Genomic DNA, 14,974 nt, shown 5'->3' on the forward strand with positions numbered 1-14,974 from the left:
GTACCTGTGAGGTACTTTCTTGGTCAATCGTGAGCTGTCAGATTGGGCGGAAGGTGGGAACTTCCTTCTTCGTCGAAGAAAAAGCGAGCGCTTTCACAACAAAATTATGAGTAAGTTTTTATCAGTTTTCAACGAAAGAAACTACATTTTGCCGAAAAACTTACAACTTCGCTTATTTTTCACAAATCTCTTCTCTTAGAGAAGGCAACTGTGTCATTTCAGTGGTGTGTATATAAGGACGTGTTTGTGTTGCACCAATAGAAGGAGACTCGTACCAGGTCCTCGACATGAAAAATAACGCCTTGAACTTCAAATGTTTACGAAATCGAAGGTGACGAAGGTTTTTTAGCCTTTTTCCAAGATATATCATCTTAAAAATGGCGTATTTATGCAGGAATTTCTAAGAAACGTGTTGATTTATGTTTCATTTTATGAATTTTGCGCGTCCTTTTGTGAATTATGCGATTTTTCGTGAATTGTGCAATCGGATGCGATTTGAGGTCGATTGTGCGAAATCGCACCATCGCGTAATATCAGAAGGCCTGTAGAAATACTTTGTATGTGAAAGAAAGATGACTGACAAAAATACTGTTTACGTGAAATTCATAAGCCAAAATTAATGCTTGTAAAAAATAACACTTATGGCAGAATCAGGAGTGTTGATCAGATCTTTATTAACTCGGACATAAGGAAGAGACTGGCTTGGACGAAACTGGGAACCAAATACAGAAAATGCTGTTTTTTCTGACTCAGTGAGTTAAGCTTCAATCTGTTGGCCGACATGCACTTACTAACGTCACCAATGCAGGCTTCTAATCTCGAATAGTTAACACACCAGATTGACAAGAGTCAAATGGCATAATTATAAATCTGGGTATCATCTGCATAAAGATGGTATAGCATGCAATGCCTCTCAACAATAATACCAAACGGAGACACAAAGAAGATATATTAAACAGTGGTCCCAGAACAGCACCCTGCAAACTACACTCTGTCTGTAGGTTTTTCTTTCTTTCATCACCATCCATGTTATGTCCCCAGTGTGAACCTAAGCCTTCTTGTGAACCTAAGCTTGTGGCAGTTAACTGGTTTGTCAGAGCGGTTTTCAATTGAGCATCGAAAATAATTAGCGAATTACTTTGGTTTATGATTACTTCACTCAGTGATTGGTTCAAAGTTCTTGCGCCATTTTTTTTCAACCAATCAGAAGTGAAACCAAAACCAATCGTGGCTTGTGCGTGCACATTTTCCCCGCACTTTGTGTCGGTTGCGTGTAATTACTTAGAGTTTTGATTGGTTCATTGGATTCTCTCCGTCCTTTTTGATTGGCCAAAGTAATTACTTTGGTTTTGGTTTTATGACACTTGATTGAAACTCGCTTTAAATCATCATTTAATTAAATTTATTGGATTTTAAAATCATCATCAAGAGGTGAGGTTGGAGCTGGTGCCCCATGGTTGATCTGTTACCGGTAGGGGAAGGAAGTAACTATGGCAACCCTATTAGCATCTACCACCAACGGTACTGTCACACTGAAGGGAACCGGAAGAATCATGATATTAATTGTCCTTGAAGCTTTGCTTCCCAACCAAATAGTCATTTATCTCTCAGCTGAGGACATCATCAGCCGACATACCAGCGGACTGAAGGCATTTATTTACTTAATAAAATACATATAACAAACTTACTCGATTCTGACTGGCTGAGATTAGCACAGTTTTTTGTAAACACAGTGCAAAAAAGAGTTCATTTCAGTGCAATTTACTCACAGAATTCATTGTTTTGATTGGCTAACAAACAATAGGGTTTGGTAAGATCCAAACAAATCTTTTGTTTTGGTGGCGGTGAACTTCCTCTGTAATTTTGTTATGTATATTATTAAAAAGTAACTATACACGTCCTGTACTACTTTTCTTGTTCAACTTGGAAATAAGTTGCACACATCTACATCTACATCATTCTACTTGTTCCAGCACTCGGCAAAGTCCTTTTTGACCTTGTGGCTGTTTCTGCTTAGGGTGGCCTCATACACCAAAAGGCCTTTTTAGAGACATCACCGCCAAGCCGGTCATCCTGCTGGAAAGAACAGGACAGCCACAACACCGGGGGACTTTATCCCTACTCTTCTCGAATAATGCTTGGGTTGCTTAATGTCCCACCGAGAACTTATGACATAGAAGACATTTGTGAGACGGAGCCTACGGTTATAGTCCTTATCTGAGAAGACTTGAAAGTCTATTATTAATTAACCATTTGCAGACGAAATTACAAAGGCAGCACTTTCTCCTCAGTTATTTTAAGATCCTGAGTTGCACTGGACGTCATATGATTACCTATACAAACATCCAACATGTTCTCTTGGAGCAATAATAAATATTAACAATGTTATAATTATTATTACATGTATTATTATTATTATTATTGTTGTAATTATTGCACTTTGCAACAGTGCAGAAAATAATGGCTGTTGTGGCAAACTGCTGAAAGGTACATGACTTGTACAGTAACAAATGTTAAAACCGCATCCTGTCCAGGGTAGAACAGATGTTAGTTGCCTCTACTCCTGAAACCAGCCGTGAGGGTACTTCCAAGTTGGAAGTTTTTTTGCACGTTTGGCTTTTTAGGGACATGCGTACCCTTTCTGCAATGTTAGTGTTGATTTTTAGGAAGACAAAGCTTTATATGGGATTGCCACTTTTGTTTTGTTGTACTTGCTACTCAAGAATTAAAATAACAGTGAATAAAACTATTGGAATTTTGTTTTGTAACAGTGGCAGACAACCTCCCCTAGGATGGAGAATCTCGCGTAGCAGTTCAACTGATTGAAAAAAAAAACTTGTTTATATAAACGATTACAATGATGAAGAGGTTAGTTTTGAAACAATTTTGACATGCCCTGCAACTTCTGTTATTTCATGCTACATTATACAGTTATAACCATTTTGTGAAATTTGCCAACTGCTTGTTTTGGAAAGAGGATCTTTTTTAAGAAATATTTAAGGAAACAAAAGAAAAAAATGACTTGTGAAGTTTAAATGACAAGTTACATGTAAATCCTCCCTGTTCTTGAGATACAAAAGGAATTGTGACACCCGAAAATGGCCCGGGTAAGTTTTGAGAAAATGGCCGTCGGGCTCTCTAAAAATCTGTCTGACATCGGGCACTTGTCAAGGTGGGTTGTTATGTGCTTGTGTTATAATGTGACTCAATCTCTTAGGATCTACAATGTACTTCCAACATCCATTGACACCTCAAAATGGCCCTAGGACACCCATGCTGAGATGATAAAATTGTCCTGGCCATTAGGCAGAGAAAATTGTGCAACGTCTCGCTCCTGTGGTGTCATAAGTTTCCTTTTATATAGGGCTTGGGCTCACTTATGGGCTGTTTATGACCTTAAATACTTCCATCCCTCTTGATTACAACCCGTTTGAAGGAGAGTTAACTGTTAGGGTCTTAGCGAAAGACAGAAACCCGGGACATCACCCATTGACATTCATTGATAAAACGTGATTGACAATCGAGACTGAGTCGTCTGGTCGGCCGAGACAACCCGCAGAAAAGTTTACCTGGCGACTACATAGGCAACTCGAATTACTGTAATCAGAAACAGCACCCGACTTAATAAATGTACTTGTAAGGTAATTAGTACTGTGGATTTCAATAATGATTGATTTGCTGCAGCTGAGCATTTCCGCTGTTGTGAATACCTGTCGCTTTTACCAAGCATTGTCAGATAGGAAAATGCAAGAGACCATGATGTTATCACAAACATGTACTTGTAGGCGATTAGGAAATTGAAAGATGCCATTTTGAAAATAGCCATTTTGAAAATGCCAAACTTAAACCACACTTCCTAAAAAAATAGAACAGGCACACACTAAGAACTATGTGATTGCACGCTCAATGGCACCCATGATTACATCTCAACACGGCATGCATTTAAAATTAGGGGGTGGCGGGTATGGTTGCATGTAAGTGTATGATGGGGGGTAGGGTGCATTTACCGTGTTATGAGGGGGGTAGGGTGCATTTCAAGTGTATGAGGGGTGTAGGGTACATTGAAATGTATATGAGCATCGCAGCACACGAGTGCCAACTGAATTCACAGGTTTGTTTCCTGGCTTTTGAATACTATGGATTTTTTAAATTTCAAGCACTGTTGACACAGTGTGCAAACTTAAGCCAATGCTGTCATCAACTGTGCAAAGGGTTGCTCCCTGTTTTAGTCTGTCTCTTGTTATTTTAATAGTGGCTGCCTTCTCAAGATGGATGAAGGAAGAGTGTATTATTACCACCAGGGAGGAGCATCTGCCTGGGAACTTCCTGAGGTGAAGTCGGGGGCCTCAAAAAAAGTAGTCTGTACATGTAAATTCCATGAAGCAATCTCTTGGGTCATGTGCTCTCAGCGCGAGTGTTGTCTGATTTGTCAGGGCTTGAAATTAATGCAAAACTACAGTTGCAATTTTGCAACACGATCCGAAAATTTAGTCACAACTTCGCAAATTTTGGTCGCAAAAATACTCGCACTGCATTTTGTTGTAAGCAGTTTAGCCACATAAGGAATCATATGACCCCAGCTAACTTTTGAGTTTAAAAACCGCTGAAAAGGGCAAATGATATCTGAAGGAATGGAGTTGTGCCAATAACATTGCAGCTTAGTTAACACGACCCTCATGCTATTTTCACATTGAAAGAAAATCAATGGTGAGAAACAAAAAATTAATCTTTCTTGGTGTAGGAAAAGTAGCAGCAAAAAGTGGCAACTGCTAACGGAAGTAATTTGCAAAGGGCTGACTCTACAGTGATCCTTCAAAATCACAAATAATGTGCTTGTCAGGTGCCAAGTATATTCTGTGATAACTATCTAGATTTCCAGTGCAGATTAGGAAGGGGAAAGTCATTTCTCTTCTTTCTGCCGTTCTTCTTGGACTTGCTTCTTCCCTGTGGAACGAGTGTTAGTGCCCGGATGAAGCTTCATCCGGGCACTAACACTCGTGCTACGAAAAAGTAAAGTTTGGTATATCCTGCGACTGGCGACGGGAAAGAAATATGCTTTTTATGGACGATCTTAAGAAGCCATGTGGTAAAAATGAAAATCAAGTCAAAGTCTCTCTCTCTTGTTCCATCCCATCAGTTAGAATTGTGGCCGAAGATATGCCGATGGAGTTCGGAATACCAAAGTGTGCAATCCTATTGATGAAACGCGGAAAAGTGTTCCAAAGTGAAGAAATCATGCTACCGGGGAATAAAAAGAAAGATGCGATCACTGAATGTTTGATGAAAGAATGAACAAGTATCTACAAGTATCTTCGAGTTCAATTTAATTTGCACGAGTGAGTTTTTGAAAAAGTTTTTGAAAAATTGACGAGCCGAGCCGCTGCATTTGCAATTTCAGCTGCAAAAAAAAAACACAAGTCAAAAAATTCAAAAAAAAAAAAACAAAAAAAAAAAAACAAACAAAAAATTACTAAAAAAAAAATAAAAAACAAAAAAAAAAAAAAATGAAAAAGAAAAATTGTTTTTTGTTTTGAAAAATTTTTTTTTTTTTTTTTTTTTTTTTTTTTTTTTTTTTTTTTTTTTTACAAAAAAAAAGTTTTTTTTTTTTTTCATTGCCAAAAATTTTGGTCATTTTTGTTGAAATCAATTGGCCCTCATTTTCAATCAAAATCAATGTCTCAATGCAAACAAATTGTGTGTTTAATGTGTTTTTTTTTTTGGTGTTACACTTTGTGCACACTGGTTTTTTTTGCACTGTTTACACTTTTTGCACTGGTGTTACACTTGAACTGCACTGCTCTCAGCCAATTTTTCATGTGTATTAATGACTTAAACAAAACAACAACGAGCAGTATTCTCGAAGGGAAAGTGTACGTATCTATGGAGTTCAGAGAGGAGGGAGATAACAAAGACTGCCCTAAGAAAGGTTTAGAGTTCTTTCTTTGGGAGATGGGTTTAGATTTTTGGCAGGGGAGATTGATAGAGCCCACAGGGTTAGACGGAAAAGACAAGATGGCAGCCGTGCGATGTGAAGTGAAGTTCAAATTAAGGGTTTTTTGAGGGCCAAAGAAAGCGGCGCTGGAGGGGATGGTTTCACAGTTTACGAAGACCTTACTTTTTTTAACCGAAAACTTTTTACAGATGGCAAGAAATGAGCATAAAGATACTCCGGTGTGGACGATCGACGGTAAAGTATTTCTCAATGTTGATGGACGCGTTCGTCCATACATCCCGTCGGAAGATAAAACAAGGTTACCGCTCTACCCGCATGCCCGCTAAATGAAGTTTAGCAAATTCATTCTCATTAGTTTTATGGCATTTTGGAGCCCCAAGCCTTGGCAGTTGCATAGTTTTTAAAAAATATGATCCCTGTTCTGATATGTTTTTGTTTTTTTTCTTGCACTCATAATTTCTCTATACACACTGCAGAGCAGCCGCAGGAGGTTTCTATTTCTTTTTATTCGCTATTTATTCTATTCTAATATATATATATAATGGGGGTTAGCTTAGAAGATTTTATAGGGCGGCGATAGGCTTTTTTTCAACGATTGCTTTTTAATTAAATGTATTTTTCTTTTCCTCTTTTTTTTTTTTTTTTTTTATTACCAGTCATATCTCAGTTTATTTTTTTTTTTTTTGTTGTTAGGCGGTGATAATGAGCCTGATAATCCTGGACCTAACCCTAGTTTCTTGTTTTTTGAGTGGCCACGCTAATGTTCGGGGTTTAAACATAGCCCGATTAATTTGATGAGCTTGTCTCAATAATTTGAAACAGAAACTTCATACTTTTAGTATCTCTGAGACATGGTTAATTTATTCAATTTCAAGCGATTCTTTTGACATTCCAGGCTATTGTCCTATTATGCGCTTGGATACGTAAGGGATGGGAGGCGGTACGGAGGTGTTGCTTTCTCAGTGTCATCCCATTTGTTTAGAAGTCAATGGGCTTGAACTGTTATGGATAGAAATGAAGATTAATGCACTAACTTTTTTTTTGTGATGTCTGTTACGGTCCACCTTGTGTAAATGCTCAAGCCAACATTAATTTTCTTACGAATTTGCAATGTAGCGTTGATAGGGCTTTGTCTAATCCCCAAAATGCCCTCGTACTTCTTGGTGATTTCAATGCTCACTACGATCCTGTCAATCCGTCTCAGGGAAGCCATTTTGATGCACTATTTTTAACGCTGGATGGAATGTACCAAATCGCATCAAGTTAGATAGAATACCATTCTCGTCGCCAGAGCCCTCTGTTTCTTTTGGTCACGTGGTCGGCGAAACGAAAGGATCTGGTCGCACCTAAAAGTTTTTTTTTTTTTTTTTTCACTGGCTGAAAATTGTATGCGCAAAACAAAAATAGCCCAAAAAATAGCCCAATTCGATATATTAAAATTCAGTCCTCAAACTAAACAAACGACATCATCTCGAGGCTCTGGGGACAAAAATACAAATGAGTTTATTCCCCAGAGCCTTTGTTTAGGAGATGATTTTTTGTTTAGGACCGAATTTTAATACCGAAAGTGGGCTTCCGGCCCATATGGCAAGTACTCCGCATTACATTCGGGGCGGCCCCCCATATGGCAAAAAAAAAAACGGGACGGCAAGCCTTTTTTGGCGCGTTTTTTTTCAAAAAATTAAAATAAAAACTTCTAAATTATGGTGACTACGCCAAAAAAGGCGCGCAAGTTTTTCCGCGAAATCAATAAGAACTTAAGCACGACGACGACGGCGACAGCAACGAGAACGTCATTTCAAAATATAAATTCGCGTTATTGTAATCACTTCGTGACTATCTCAACCTTTTTAATAGGACAAGGGTGTGGTATCCTCAAGAATGACACTGGTCGGAACGGCGCTTAATTTAGGGGAGAAAATGAAAATTTATCCTCAAGTGCCTAAAAACCTCAAATTTGGCTAAACGTTGTTGTTTTGCAAGACGACGGCAAAGAATGGACAAAAACGAAACACGCACGTGCAGTGCGTGCAAAGCTGTTTTTGCATGTGCACACGTAGTCGTGCATCTGTAGCGTTTTGGACAAATTGATAAAAACACGCACGTGCAGCGTAAAAAGCTGTTGTTTTTGTCCACTAGCTATGTTTATTTATACATTGTAGTCACCATCTGTCTTCTCTTAAAGCCTAAAAGCCTACAGTAATTCTTGAAACAGCGCAACCTATGATTATTCACTAATCTGTACCTACAGATTGTGAATAATCTGTAGGTGCCCGCGCAATGCATGATTTCCAAGAGCAAATGTTTTGAAAAACACTGTGATCGCTGCGATAATGCGTTTGTCGTTATTTTTTTTTCAAAACAATGTATAATAAAACAATTATTAGATTTTTTTTTTTGTGATATCCGGAATAATCAAGGTGTTAGTGTTTGTTATCAGCCTCGGCTTCGGCTTCGGCTTCGGCTGATAACACTTACCTCGACCTTGATTATTCCGGATATATCACAAAACTCTCATCCAATAATTGTTTAAAATTTGCGACGTTTCTCGTGTGCGCGTCGCTGTTGTCGTTCCTTAAGCTAAACTGAGTAATTAGGGCTAAACTAGATTATAATTTTACCTAAGCTTTTTTTTTAAAATGTTTTTAGCTTTGTCGTGAAGTTTGAAAAAAACAGACCTAATGTTGTTTGTTGGCGAGTGATACTACAGCTTTATCAAAGTGTGTTTAAAATATTGTCCCCTGAACAGCTAGCGGTGTGGTGGTCAAGTGGTTAGGTGACGGGTTAACAATGAGCATTCCTAGGTTCGAGTCCTATGGCCATACACTTGGGTTCTTTTTTAAAAAATATATGACCATCTCGATAATAGGGAGCTTAAATTCACGATAAACGACAACGACAACGACGACGGCAATGAGAACGTCATCTCAAAATATAAATCTGCGTAGTTTTAATCGCTACGTGACTATTTCAACCTTTTTAATATGACAAGGGTGTGGTAGTTCCTCGAAAATGACACAGGTCAAACGGCACTTAATTTAGGGGGGAGAAACTGAAAATTTAAACTGAAAAAATTTATCAAGTGCTGACGTTCTTCATAAAACCTCAAATTTTGCTATTTCATTTTGTTGTTTTGTTTTGCTGACGACGGCAAAGAAAAAAAAAAAAAAAAAAACGCCGCACGTGCAGGTGCAAAGCTATTGTTTTTGCCCACTAAATATGCAAATTTGTGACGTTTTCGTTGCTTAACTGGGTTCCCTAAACTAATTCAAAGCAAATTAACAATTCAGGCAAATCGCGAATTCAAAGAAAAATTAGGCAATTCACGATAATCGCGAATTCAAGGGACGAGGGTTGAGGCAACACGCATTGACGATTCGGGCGAGTCCCTTATTGATTTTATTATAACTAAGTCTCCTGGGTATTTTTTGTTCATTCTGGTATTCTAAGTACTGTGGCCAGCTGTGATCTACTATCATAGAGGATGTAGCTTGCAACTACTACCTAGGGATAATGTTGGCTTCTAATCTCTCATGGCGACCTCATACATGTGTATCTCAAATGTTTACCAGATAGCCAGCAAGCGATTAATTTACAGCTCTAAGCGAAGTTCAGATTAAATTCGACTCTAGGTTGGGAGCTAACCGTTTCAGAGATATAGGTTTTCTAAGTAGTCTGGGCCGGTTGCTCGAAGCCTGGTTAGCGCTAACCGTTGGTTACGAGGTATCAAAACCTATATGGTTTCGGTATTTAACGCTGATTAGCGCTAACCATGCTTCGAGCAACCCAGGCTTGCGCTACATAAATTATACAAATCGCTCACAGGCCATTATGGAATATGGGAACAAAATTTGGCACGGGTCTTTATATTCTTAAGCCCTGGCCAAACTATCGAACCAAGTTGGATCCAACATGCAACACATTGATGGAAATGTTGAGGTAGTGGCAAAACACCATCCAACATTGCTTGACGAAACTGATTCAAGTTCAAGTTGGCGTTAACACTGTAACGAGAATCCCTCGTAGCGTTTGTGCTGGTGGAACTGTTGGAGGACGGAAATGACCGATTCAGACGAAAAAAAAAAAAAAAAAAAAAACGATTAAGAGAACGTGTAGAAAAAAGTTTTCACTGCAAGATCCGCGCTGAGGAGAGATGATGATGAGAATGAGAACGGATCAATTTGCAAAAATTTTAAACGCTCTCCATAGAGAGAGATCATGATAAAGGGGGCTAAAAGTGTCCCTCAGACATGGCCTTACTTGATCTCATGTTTTTACTGTTTCTGGCTGTTCATCAATGACCATCTTTGTCCGCTGCTATTTGTTCAATGATGCCATCTTTGTCTGATTCGCTATCTTTGTTGCAAATGATGCTAGAAGACTTGAAAATGAGATAGCGATTCCTGATCGCAAAAGGAGCGCGGACGTGACTTGATTCAGGACAACTTTATTGGAAGAAAAAAACACTGCAACATTTGTTGCGTCGAGCAGAATTGTTGCCCTATTGGCGTCAAAGCAAACTGTTTGATCAAAGCAAACTCTATCCAACCCTTGATCAAAAAAAAGTGTCGGACGAACATCTTCCAACATGGGCGGCCAAACAGTCGCGATAGCGTCGCACCGGTATCGCGAGGTCACGGGTTCAAACCCCGTTGAAGTCCTGAATTTTTCAGGCTTCTTTTCGCAATTGCTAAAATTGCGTCCATAACTGCGAGATCATAGCATGCTTTTTTGATTCATAATCATTTCATAGTATATTCGATGATCATTATTTATATCATCATATATTTCATTCATTCAGTTCATTCGATTCATTCATATATATATGATTCATTCGTTCATATCATTTCGTTTCATTTTCAGTCGAACAATGTCGGATCGACTTAATACTTTGGAGCGTTGACTCCAACTTTTGTTCGATACTTTGGCCAGGACTTTAGAGCGACCTTTTTATCGAATGTCCAATAAATCTAGTAAAATTGTAACAGATGTGAAAGGCACAAGAGGGTTAGGCGTTTGATTCACAAATCATTACTTTTTATATAAGATTGTTCATAATCTCACTCCTTCCTACCTAGTAGATCTATTGCCTACAAGAGTTTGCGAGCGAACTCAACTTTCCTTAAGGTCTGCTCTGAATTTCACTATCTTTCCAGCTCGTACAGAACGTTTTCAAACTATCCTTTTCTCCATCAACAACCAAAGAATGGAACAATATTAATGCTCAACTTAGGTCACGCGACAGTATAGGGAACATTTAAGAGGGAGCTGTCCATTCATACATGTATGCGTTTGGACGACTTGTGCCTTGAACTATTACTCTATATATAATATGCGGTAAAATTTTCTCCTGTCTCTCTTGTTGGACAAAGTATTGATATCTGCTTGTGTGGACAAAGTATTGAAGATATAAGTCACTTTTTTTCTTCATTGTGCTATAATTCTTCTGCCCTGAGAACTAACTTCTGGCCTCCGCTGCTCGAATTGTTCCTGCCAAGATGGGATCGTCTCTCAGAGAAGGAGAAAGTTGGTTGCTTCTTTGCTTCTTTTCGGTTATGTTAATTTAACAACAACAAACAACAACTGTATTTTGAATTGTGAGAAAGTCGTAAAGGATTTATAGTGAATGTCGTTATTATGCAGAGGGGCATTGGCCAGTTGATATAGTGTAAGCTATATTATATAGACTTTTTTTTTTTTCAGTTACTCATGGCCATAGGGCTTGCGTTATGATTGGTTAAATTTAGCATACTAATACTTTAAAAAAAAAAAAAAAAATGTCAAAAAAAACCTTATAAAATACGGTGAGAAATAGCTAGGAGCTAATGCATTTCGTCAAAAAGGGAAAGACACATCGTTTGCTTCCGAGAAGCGCGCAAGCAGCACGTAATTATCAAGGCAGATCCATGTTGTAGGTGCTGTGGTCCATCCTGGTCTTGTTGTAACAGATTACTCCATGTGATAATATAATGATGAGCTATTTTGTTTTAAGCAAGTGTGTAGTGTATATATCTCTTTTTCGACGAAACCTCTAAATAATAATAATACTAACTCTACTTACCACCTTTTTGCACGCATAGTTCGTGGTTGAGTGCTTTCCTCCAAACCAGGACAGTGACTTGCAGACAAATTTGTGTTCGTCAAGGTCACCTGCGAGTTGCTTGTGGATTAAGATAACACAGTTAGTCCGGATACGGGGCGGTAATTTTTGGGATCGTCTTTTGCACGTGACTTGTGAAAAGGGGTCACCTTCACTTTTTTACCATGCTGCAAGGATCACAGTTTGTTGAATAGTCAAATTAAAGATTATGGAGTGTGGGGTAGCAAGAACATGGGCTCCATCTTTAAGTAGCCGAGATGGACTCTGGTTAACCTTCCTACTTTTTTAATTATTTACGTGTCATGGTATTGATGATGATGATGAAAATATATAACGATAACGATAACGATGATGATGATGATGATTATGATGATGATGATGGATGATTCCTGATTCTGTTCGAATTCGTACGAGAACATTGGCGGGGGGGGACCAGAGCCTCCACCCAATCCTCCATCTACAGTGACAATTACTCTAATGGCACATCAGACAAAGCAGTTGATGGGAATCCTGACCAGGAATTTAAGAATGGACACTGCTCACGTACTTTTAAAAGATGATCCAAGCTGGTGGCGAGTGGATTTGAGCAGTCCTGTCCAGGTCTTTGAAGTGCGCATCGTCACTTGGGAATTCGCCCTCGTCTGACGGGTCAAATGTTACAAGGAATCAAGTCTACAATATAACATTGGGTGAGAGAAACACTTGCAGAAATCTGCTGTTGTTGAAACATAGTGAACTGAGCCATAACTTAAGAACAAGAGACTTTTCAAGCTTGACTCCAAGAGAATCATAAATAAATGTTTTTTTTTATTTATTGTAAAGATTTACAGATTTCAAAAGCTTTTTGTGTGCTCCAATTAAGAATTGGTTCATGTTTAGTGTGCGTATATGGAGTTGTGGAAGTTATGAGAGCACGATAGAGGCGTAAGAGTTGCTCGAAGCGATTGCCGAGGGCAACTCTAGTATCTTGAGTGCGTTCCGAACTTCCCAAGTGCATCCAATCTCGTTCCCAGAGGCTCCGTTACCTTTGTCCAGCGGAAACGAATGCGTGAGGCTCTGGAATAATCCAAACTGACCAGAAAAAAAACTCTGGAACCTCTTGGTTCCGGTCAAGCAATCTGGCGCCAAGGCTCAGTTGGAAATCAGCACAAAAACATCAGCCCCAAACCGATAGATAGCGCTATCAACCGAAAACACTATCCAGCGGAAAAAAAAACTTATATATTGGCATAGGCTTCTCCCAAAAACTACCACTCATAACTTTTCAGTAGAATTTCTTGACAAACGGAGCATTAAAAACTCAGGTCCAGCACGCAAGGATGTCGAATCAAAAGAGGGACACAAAAATACCTTCATAATCCTGCATCTTTCACACATCTCCTCAGCTTTCGCAGCTCAGTATCATGCTTTTTTTCTTTGGACTATTTCCCCAACAACTTATAAGGGGGCAATACTTTTTCACTTCATTGTCTTCTTTTAAGAAAAAATAATGTTAACATTGTCCGTGAATACATTTGGGATTGAGAAATTTGAGAAAAATATTAAAGTTGTTCTCATTGACTTAAATTTTAAAGTTCTCGGAGACCCTGTTTCACAGTGGTTGTAAAAAAAGAGAAGCAACCACAGAGTACTGAACCAGTTACCGATTGAAGAGCGAATCTCAACGGCATGGATTTAAAAAATAACTGAAATGACCTTTATTGTAATAAAGTTTGAGTTACAGCCTTATATTACCAGTATAATAAAAACTACCAATAAAATGTTGTTCTCCGATTATTTTATATAACAACCTTTTTTACAAGGCAATTAAAATGAAACAACTGTGGAGAGGTGATAAGAGGCGACAAATTGTGGCACAAAATTGACTTAAAAACCCCCGTGTCCCAGACCTCCCCCAGTTGACAAGAGGAAACAGTGTCTGGCATTAGCAAGACAGAGTAACAACGGGTTAGTCCTTGCTCCCTGGAGTGAATGCATGGTTTAGTATCAATGTAATTGACATGAGTGCACCAGATACATGTAAGGTCTGTTAGATCAGACAGTTACAAAAGAGAGCTTGAATGATGTGACAACAGATCTTTCTAATGTTAAACCAAAGTTCACAAAATCATTCAATACCTGCATTAATAAAAAATTCTTCAGCGACATTATTCTCTTCTTGGCAGGAAAGCTGGATGACTTTGGGTTTTTTGTGGTCATCAATCGTCCTCTACTTTGATTCGGCGTACGTGCATCTGGTTTTGTGTCGCAGTTCTGCTTTGTCCTCTACCTTTTTGAATCACCATGCCTACTTCCTGAACTGGACTGCACGTAGTCACTTTGCTATTTGGGTATCTTTTGTTAGCACCCTGAGATTCTTGTATGGGGTTCGGTGGCAAAGTTTCAAGTTTGTTGGGGATTTGGAACTTTCTTGACTGTAATATGCCACTTTCTTGGAATCTGAGAAAATCATATTATTTTTTATTTTGAAATATTTAAAGAAACAGCTCAGGATACCACTGAGTAATATATTACAGTAGTATTTCAAACCTTGCAAGAAAGTAATATTTTATTCATGAAATGAATTAGTTAGAATCAAAGATGAAGTTTCATACATATATAATATTCTAAAAAATCCATTTCATTCCACTCTTACAGGATATACATGTAACTTGAACTGGCAAATGTGTGATAACTTATAAACTCAGTTGGTAGAGCAATGCAGTTCAAATTCCACAGTCAAATTGGGTTTGATTCCCTTTCGCGCCTGGAGATTTCAGGATTGCTGGCAGAACTGCTGAAATTGCTTTAAAGTGCTACGTACTATGCCCAAAAAATCAATCGCCTTTTTCTTTGGATTTCAAAACTGTGTCACAAAGTGACCAAAGTTTTATGCCCTGATTTTAAAAAAAAGGCACCTGTAATTCTTTAACTGGAATTTC

The sequence above is a fragment of the Montipora foliosa genome, chromosome 8 (assembly GCF_036669935.1).
Source record: "Montipora foliosa isolate CH-2021 chromosome 8, ASM3666993v2, whole genome shotgun sequence".
Lineage (NCBI taxonomy): Eukaryota > Metazoa > Cnidaria > Anthozoa > Scleractinia > Acroporidae > Montipora > Montipora foliosa.